Genomic DNA, 8084 nt, shown 5'->3' with positions numbered 1-8084 from the left:
AAAGCAAAACAACTGGTAAAAAAAAGTGTATAAATATGAGCTTGAACATTGTAGAAACAGTTGACTCCATGGACCTGACTCGTGTTTGCTGTATTTTGTTGACTCTTCAGTAAGCTCTATTCTATTGGAACTCTCTTTGATTCTCTTTTGAAAAAAAACAATTTTGTGTTAACATAGTGTTGTGAAGATCCCGAAGACACCCAGGCTGTAGTGGCCAAACTTGGTTTTCAGGGTTCATTAATTAGACCACTTCGTGTGGGCAGCCTAAGGTTTTCTGCCTCGTTCCATATCCCATGCTTCACCGTTATTCATTTTACTTTCAGTGTACTCACGGACCAGTTGAGTTTCTTTTTGTTTTCTTTAATTCTTGACGTCTTGGTAACACAAAAGTATCTTGGTACAAACACAAAACAGGTAAAATAAATGGTAATATCACTTGGTATTATCCTTCATAAGGCACGGACAAGGCCAGGGAAACGGACACGGTCAAAAAGCTATGTGCCTTCGTTGCTGCACGCACGTCAACTGAGCAGCACGTCTCTCATACAAAATGACACGTATCCCTTAGAATCCTGTTAACCTATCAAATTTCAGCATTAATAACACAGTTCGAAATCAGCATATTTAACTTAACTAGTCTACAACATTGTTAATATTATTCTGACCTATTTACATTCAAAAATATTAATCAAAATAACTTAACAATAATTTGGCTCACATTTCCAGCCCCTAATTGTAAGACATGAAGGCTGACAATTACTCACTATAATAACAACTATAGAGCCAAACGAATCACACATTAAGTATTACCTATCAACGAAACTCACATCTTTCACAGATAACATTCAGAAAGTTACAATATTCACATTCCTTCTTTTTTTTTACATTTATCACTCACGTGTCCTTTTCGCAAATGAGGCAAAGTTTGTCAACAGGTCTTTCTAGGGTGCTGGTCTTTGTCTTGATGACCACACGTCGCACAAGTCCCTTGGCATCTGGAATCACCCGTTGAACCCTCCCCAGTACCCACGAACTTCGTGGTGCAGTATCGTCGACGATCATGACGATGTCCCCGGCACTCAAGTTGTTCCCCCTGTCCTTAATGTATTCCACCCTGGTAGGGTTGATGTATGTCGTGTGGAACCTGGGATCCATCAGCGAGGCTATGTCCAAGAGTTTGTCTTTGTCTGGGTCACTGTATTTTTCAGTCATGTAATGCAGGATGTTTTCTTTGATTTTTTTGGTGAGCTCAGTGTCTTCGTCTTCTGGTTTGAGAAGACTGCTTCCGAACATGCTGAGTGTTGGTTTGATGATAGAGACAGTCACATAACTCTCCCCAGATAACGAGGCGGTCTTCACTCAGATTCCAGGACTCCAGTCCATCTCTCAACCCCTGGGCGATTTCTTCACCCGTGTGGTCGCTTGGGAAAAAAGACGTTTGTAGGCAGGCATTTTCAAGACACCAATCGTCGGTGATAAAGTGCACTGTCAAACTCAGGTATGGTTGCATAGTGCGACTGGACCACAAGTCAGTAGTAGCGGAAAAGAACTGTACGTCTTCCAGCCTCTTTGTCACTTTCGAACGAGTTGTGTTGTACAGACGGGGCAAGACAACTTCGCCAAAATGTTTTCACCCTGGTAACTTGTAGCGGGGATCCAGCGTATTAAGCAAATGTTGGAAGCCAGCCTTTTCTATCGTATATATTGGGACCATGTCTGTTGCGATGTGGAACGCGACTGCATCCATAATAGATTTCCACCTCCTGTCAGTCCTATCGTACGGTACACCACGCGAAAATGAAGCTGACAGAGTAACTTGCTTTGGTTGGGGTGGTGGTTTAGCCGCATCCGCGTGCCCTTGTGCAGTCCGCTCTGCAACACACTGCTGCCATTCCGATGGGTGGTTTTTTTGGAGGTGTTGAAATAAATTCGTTGTGCTGTTTTTAACTGCCACGGACTTCCGACAGAGTTTACAAAGCGGAGTACTTTGCTCTTCATCCGAAGCGGCGAAGGCGAACCACTTCCATACAACGGACTTGCTCTTCTTTCTATCCACTAACTCCAACGCCGACATGTTTGTTTACAAATGTGTAGGAACTAGAAAGAGCGCCATGGGGAGGTCAGAGGCAGAAGTAAGTAAGGCAAACCAGTGCAGCCAAAAATGTATCTGGCGCAGCCATAGACAGTAGGGCGCAGCCCAGACAAATGAACGGGGACTGTAGCGTAGAAGTTAGTTAAAGTGAAAAATCGATTTTACGAGTTTCACGTTTTAACATCGTTCTAAATCAGCGATACTCAACCCGCGGCTCCTTTAAGACTAGTTGCGGCTCTTTTAAGTCCCACTTAAAAAAAAAAAAAAATCTAAAAAAATCTTTAAAAAACAAAAACATTGTCAGCAGAATTCATCAACATTTCATTATCACTCACAAGTCACGTCTATTAAGCCGCGGCCCCCCCCCCCCCCCCCCCCCCCCCCAACCCTCTGAACAACCAATCACAAATGATGCGCGAGATAATTGCTCCGTCACCCTGGGAAAACTAGCTTACAGCACTACGCAAAAATGGCAAAGGAATATAGGAAAAGAAAATATGAAGAGGAATATCGAACATTTAAAGAGGACTGGGAACTCGAGTTTTTCTTCGTCTCCACCGGTTCGGGAAAATGCATCTGCCTGCTTTGTGACAACGTCATTTCACAATTTAAAAGGTCCCATTTGCAGCGCCATCACGACACAAAACACCCGAAGTTCAACACCGACTTTCCGAAAGGTGGAGAGCTGAGGGCGGAAAAGCTGGCGAGACTCAAACAGAACCGAACTGCTCAAAAAAACGTATTCCACACTAATACGAGTGAAAGAGCGACAGAGGCATCCTACAAAATCACACATGAACTGATGAAACAGATGAAGCCATATACTGATGGAGAAATGGTGAAGGATTGCATACTGCTGGCTTGTTCAACGTTGTTTCCTGAGAAAAAAGACCCTGAACGAGAGGCAAAAAAAAATCAACTGTCGGATTCTACTGTAGCTAGGAGGGCATCAAACATTTCAGAGAACATTGCACATACTCTTAAGGACAAACTGTAATGGACGAAAGCTTGGATATCAATGACACGCCACAATTACTCATCTTTATCCGAGCCATCAACAGTAAGTTTGACATTACAGAAGAACTGCTTGACATGGTTTCACTGGGAAATGGAACAACGGGCATTGAAATAAAAAACGCTGTGCTGGAAACATTAGAAAAGTTTAACATTGGACCAGAAAAAATCACAGCTTTCACAACAGATGGCGCACCGGCGATGCTTGGTAAGAGGAACGGAGCCGTGGCTTTGCTGAAAGAAACGCTGAAAAACGGCGCGGTTGCTGCTGAGGGTATTTTCCCATACCATTGTATTGTGCATCAACAAGCCTTGTTTGCTAAGTTCAAATGTCTGAATGAAGTGATGGCAAATGTAATCGAAGTGGCTAATTATATCAGGGCCACCTAAATCAAGAATCCACCTACATTTTAAACTGCTGTGTGAGGAGTTTAACACTCACTATACACACCGAGATCAGATGGCTGTCTAAAGGACGTATGCTTGCACATTTCATGGACCTGCTTGAACCCATGAAATCCTTCTTTGTCAGCCAAGGGGAGACTTCCCGATTTTCCTTTTTGGATGATAAAGAGTGGGTGCTGTCTGTTGCAACCGAAACAGATTGAGTCTGCAGCACACAACAGAGGCCCTTCGGATCGGCGTTTCCAGCGCAGAGCCCGACTTCAAATCACTTGTGCGGCAGAAGGAGTGTCAGAAATCACATTGAGTGTGAAGTAAGTACAACATTACTCTTCTGACAACCCCTGCTGTCTATAATCTGCTGTTATATGGACTGTGATGATCAGTAAACATGCTGTCTGTTATCTGTTGTAATGGGCAGTGATGATCAGCAATGTGTGTTTTGTGGTTGCAGTGAAAATAATAAATCAGTTATTGCACTGTACATTATGCTTTGCATTCCTTAGTAACATATTACTATGATCCATATTCTCAAATGCATAATGCTTTCAGGGAGGAAAGGAGCGTTTTTGGATTGTGGCTCTTGCAAAAAAAAAAATTCGTCAATGTGGCTCCTGATTAGGACAAGGTTGAGTACCACTGTTCTAAATACATAATCGCAATTACGATTTAAAATCGATTAATCGAACAGCCCTATACGATACATCTCACTGGTAGCAGTGTCTTGGTATGAAGTACCTCTGAGTTGCATAGGCGGCGGTAGCATAGCTCTGGGTGGCTGCAGCGTAGCACTAGGCAATTGCAGGGTAGCTCTAGGCGGCAGCAGCGGCGTAGCTCTCAGTGGCGGCTGTGGAGCTCTTGGTTGTTTTGGTGTGGCGCCGGCTGACGCTCCTGGGTAACCAGTAGGCATCTGGTCTTCAGGTCTTTCAGTGAATAGCCTTGCACTGTCAGTGAATTTTGGTGTGGCTGAAATGTTTTGCATATCGCCATATCCATCTTCAGTTTTGAAATCAATAAGCTGCGTTGGTAATGCTTTAGCCCCACTCACTTGAGACAGTCGCCCTTCAGATTCTTCATACACTTTTACTTTGGCAGTAGATACTGCTAGAGCAGTTTCAATTTCCAATCTTACCATTGCTGCTTTAATTTCCGCTTCTTTCATTTCTAACACTTGTTTTTCCTTTAAAGCAGATGCTTGTGCTATGAGAGCTGCTCTATTAGCTTCTTCTTTAACTCGTGCTGAAGATACACTTGACACTCTTGATCTCCTTGAAATTCTAGAAACACTGTCCCCTGGTGTTATCTCTTGATCAGCTACTTGTGCTTCAATCCACTTCTTTGTATTTGTCATAAACTGTAAGCACTGTTCTGACTTTGGCTGAAACCACATCTGCTGGTCAGCCTCCTTTTCCTCTTCATTAATAAGATACAACAACACTGCCTGATTGCATTCATTAAACTCTTCAAACAACTTGTTGTAAACTTTCATTTCTTTTTTAACATCTCCCAAAGCTGGTACATTTTCACCTCGCAAGAGCTTCTCTATTTCGTTAGATTTTGCTGTCATTTGTCCTACTTTACCTCTTCTGGCTGTTGTCACACAGTGTAATCTGTCTTCCAGTCCTTTAGCTGTTAACGTCCTTTGTCTATCGTCATGACGCACGTCACTCAGAACGTCTTGGTCCGCCATTATTCACGAGGTTTCACTCAGCTAATCTACTACACAGCCTCGTTTCAGTTGAACCCAACTGTCTTCGGGTTTTTAACTTAGCACAAAAATGACTGCAAGCTTATTCAAAACGAACTTCTCAACATTCAAAATGAGTAAAAAGTAACTGCACAAGCACTGTCACTTATCATTCCACAGCTGGCAAACGTAGCCTCCACTTAGCTTGGTTAGCTTAGCTCCAATTCGTTTTAGTCATCCAAGTTAGCACCATTAAACGTCGTTTTGCAAACGTTTCTGTAACTATACATCTTCTTGCTTGTCTTCCACATCAAGCTTAGGGAGCTTTTTGACTTAATGTAGTGGCCAAACTTGGTTTTCAGGGTTCATTAATTAGACCACTTCGTGTGGGCAGCCTAAGGTTTTCTGACTCGTTCCATATCCCATGCTTCACCGTTATTCATTTTACTTTCAGTGTACTCACGGACCAGTTGAGTTTCTTTTTGTTTTCTTTAATTCTTGACGTCTTGGTAACACAAAAGTATCTTGGTACAAACACAAAACAGGTCAAATAAATGGTAATATCACTTGGTATTATCCTTCATAAGGCACGGACAAGGCCAGGGAAACGGACACGGTCAAAAAGCTATGTGCCTTCGTTGCTGCAGGCACATCAACTGAGCAGCACGTCTCTCATACAAAATTACACGTATCCCTTAGAATCCTGTTAACCTATCAAATTTCAGCATTAATAACACAGTTCGAAATCAGCATATTTAACTTAAGTAGTCTACAACATTGTTAATATTATTCTGACCTATTTACATTCAAAAATATGAATCAAAATAACTTAACAATAATTTGGCTCTCACCCAGGCCATTCTCCACGACATAATTGGTGAGCCAGCCAGGAGAGGCTGCGAATCCCGAATCCCGGACAGGGCTGCTGCAGCTCTGAACAATAGGGGAGGGGGCCCTAGTTACTAAGGTAAGCAGAGCCTTTTTATAAAATCTGTATTAGTTGTTGTTTGGAGAACAGTGTGATCTCGCCGGGGCCAGGGACCATTTTTGCCTCTCCACCAAAGACCCTGTTGTTTATTCCATACATAATTCACCAAGTAGATGGCGAGGTAGATGCTGATAGGTGATGATGTACAGATCCGGGAAAATTGAAGAGATCACTCCACATGTTTCTTAACTCTTGATCTCTACATGTATGGCAGCCATTCCAGTGTCTGTTGAATTCCAACAGAGAAATGTTGTCAGTAGTTTATAGAATACAATCATTTAAAAAACGAAATCATTTAACTCAAAGACATACCTAAAATAATAAAACAAGAGAAAATTATAATGCTGAAGTGGTCTCTTCACTTTTTCCGCGGCTGTATATTCTGTCTAATGATTGAAGAATAGTGAAGTAAAGTGAAGAAGTAAAAGCTCATGGTAATGTCTCGCTCTGGTTCTTTCCAAATAACTTGGATTACAACAAACATAACACCCTAAAAAGAGAGAGAAGTAAGAGGGTGTGTGTGTGTTGTGTTGACTTGACTGATTTGACTGTGACCTTTTTTTTTACCTTTGAGGTTTGTGTGACTACATGTTGCTTTAAAAGTACTTTATAACAGAGCTGTAATAGCGTTGTGGTGAATTGACCGGAGGTCCCCTGGCGGTAGCAGAAAATACAGTATGTTGAGATCAGGAAGTCGTCCTCATGCTGGAAAACAGAACTGTGGGCTGAAGTAGTGAAACGGCAAGATGGCCTGTGAATGCTGTTTGCTTTTGTCTTGCAAGTACAAAGGAATTGAATACATAAAGACTGTTGAAAATGAAAAAAGACACGCCCGTGGTTATCGCTCCTGTGAAGTCAGGAGGTCTGTCGGACGGGAGATCACACCTGCTACTGCTGTCTCTGAGCCTTCAAAGTTCGAGCACACGCTGGTCGTGAGAAGTTTGCTAAATCCAAATTTGAAATCACACCTATGGTTACCGCCTGATACAGGTTAGGGGGACAGCTCAGGTAGGGGGGAGATAGACCTGTATGTGTATTGTGTGGTTGTGTGTGTGTGATGTGTGTGTCAGAGTTGTCTATATCTGCTTCTTGTGGTGTCCCATAATTTCCTCTTATCCAGCACAAATGGGTGGGATCTGAAAGAGCAAGACAAAAAATAAATATTATGAATTATAAGAAACTGAAAGAAAGAATAAAACTATATTCTGAATTATAAAATGTGTGTGTCTACCTGCACACTTTAAGGATAGACTATGATGTCACTGAATATACCATCACATTCTGCATGATGTGATGTGAGCACCAATGAGGAGAGGCTATGATGTCACAGAGTGTGTGTGTGTGTGTGTGTGTGTGTGTGTGTGTGTGTGTGTGTGTGTGTGTGGCATGTGCGTGTGCGTGTGTGTGGCATGTGCGTGTGTGTGGCATGTGTGTACATATTGGGCAGCGAGATGTGCCTTGTCTCCTTCTCCTAGGAGTAGGCCTATCTTTAATTTTGTGAGGTCGTTAACCTCTTTGAAATCTGGGATTACAGAGTTCAACTTGTTAAAGTAATTGGTCCTTCTTTTACCTTATTTTCTTTTGGTTGCCAGGATCTTTCGAGTATTCCTGTTTGGGTGGCCAGTTTGTGGTCACTGAGCCTGTACTTGGTTAGGATCTGTCTCTGCTTTCTATCTCTGACAGCAGAGACAGAAAGCAGAGACAGATCCTGCCAGTGCATAATCTCTTTTTTAGAGCCAGCTAACATTGTAATCACACTTGGTCTTAAATTATTCCCTAAAAGCAATCTGTCAATCAACCCATCTGAACTCTCTAGGCCTGTTTTATTTCTCCGACTTCCAGAACATCTTTCCTGCACCTTTTTCCATCTCCAAGTGTTGTTTGAGCTTCATCAGCACAGT

This window comes from Eleginops maclovinus, chromosome 22 (assembly GCF_036324505.1).
Source record: "Eleginops maclovinus isolate JMC-PN-2008 ecotype Puerto Natales chromosome 22, JC_Emac_rtc_rv5, whole genome shotgun sequence".
NCBI lineage: Eukaryota > Metazoa > Chordata > Actinopteri > Perciformes > Eleginopidae > Eleginops > Eleginops maclovinus.
The sequence above is the reverse complement of the archived record's forward strand: the minus strand, read 5'-3'. Positions refer to the sequence as shown.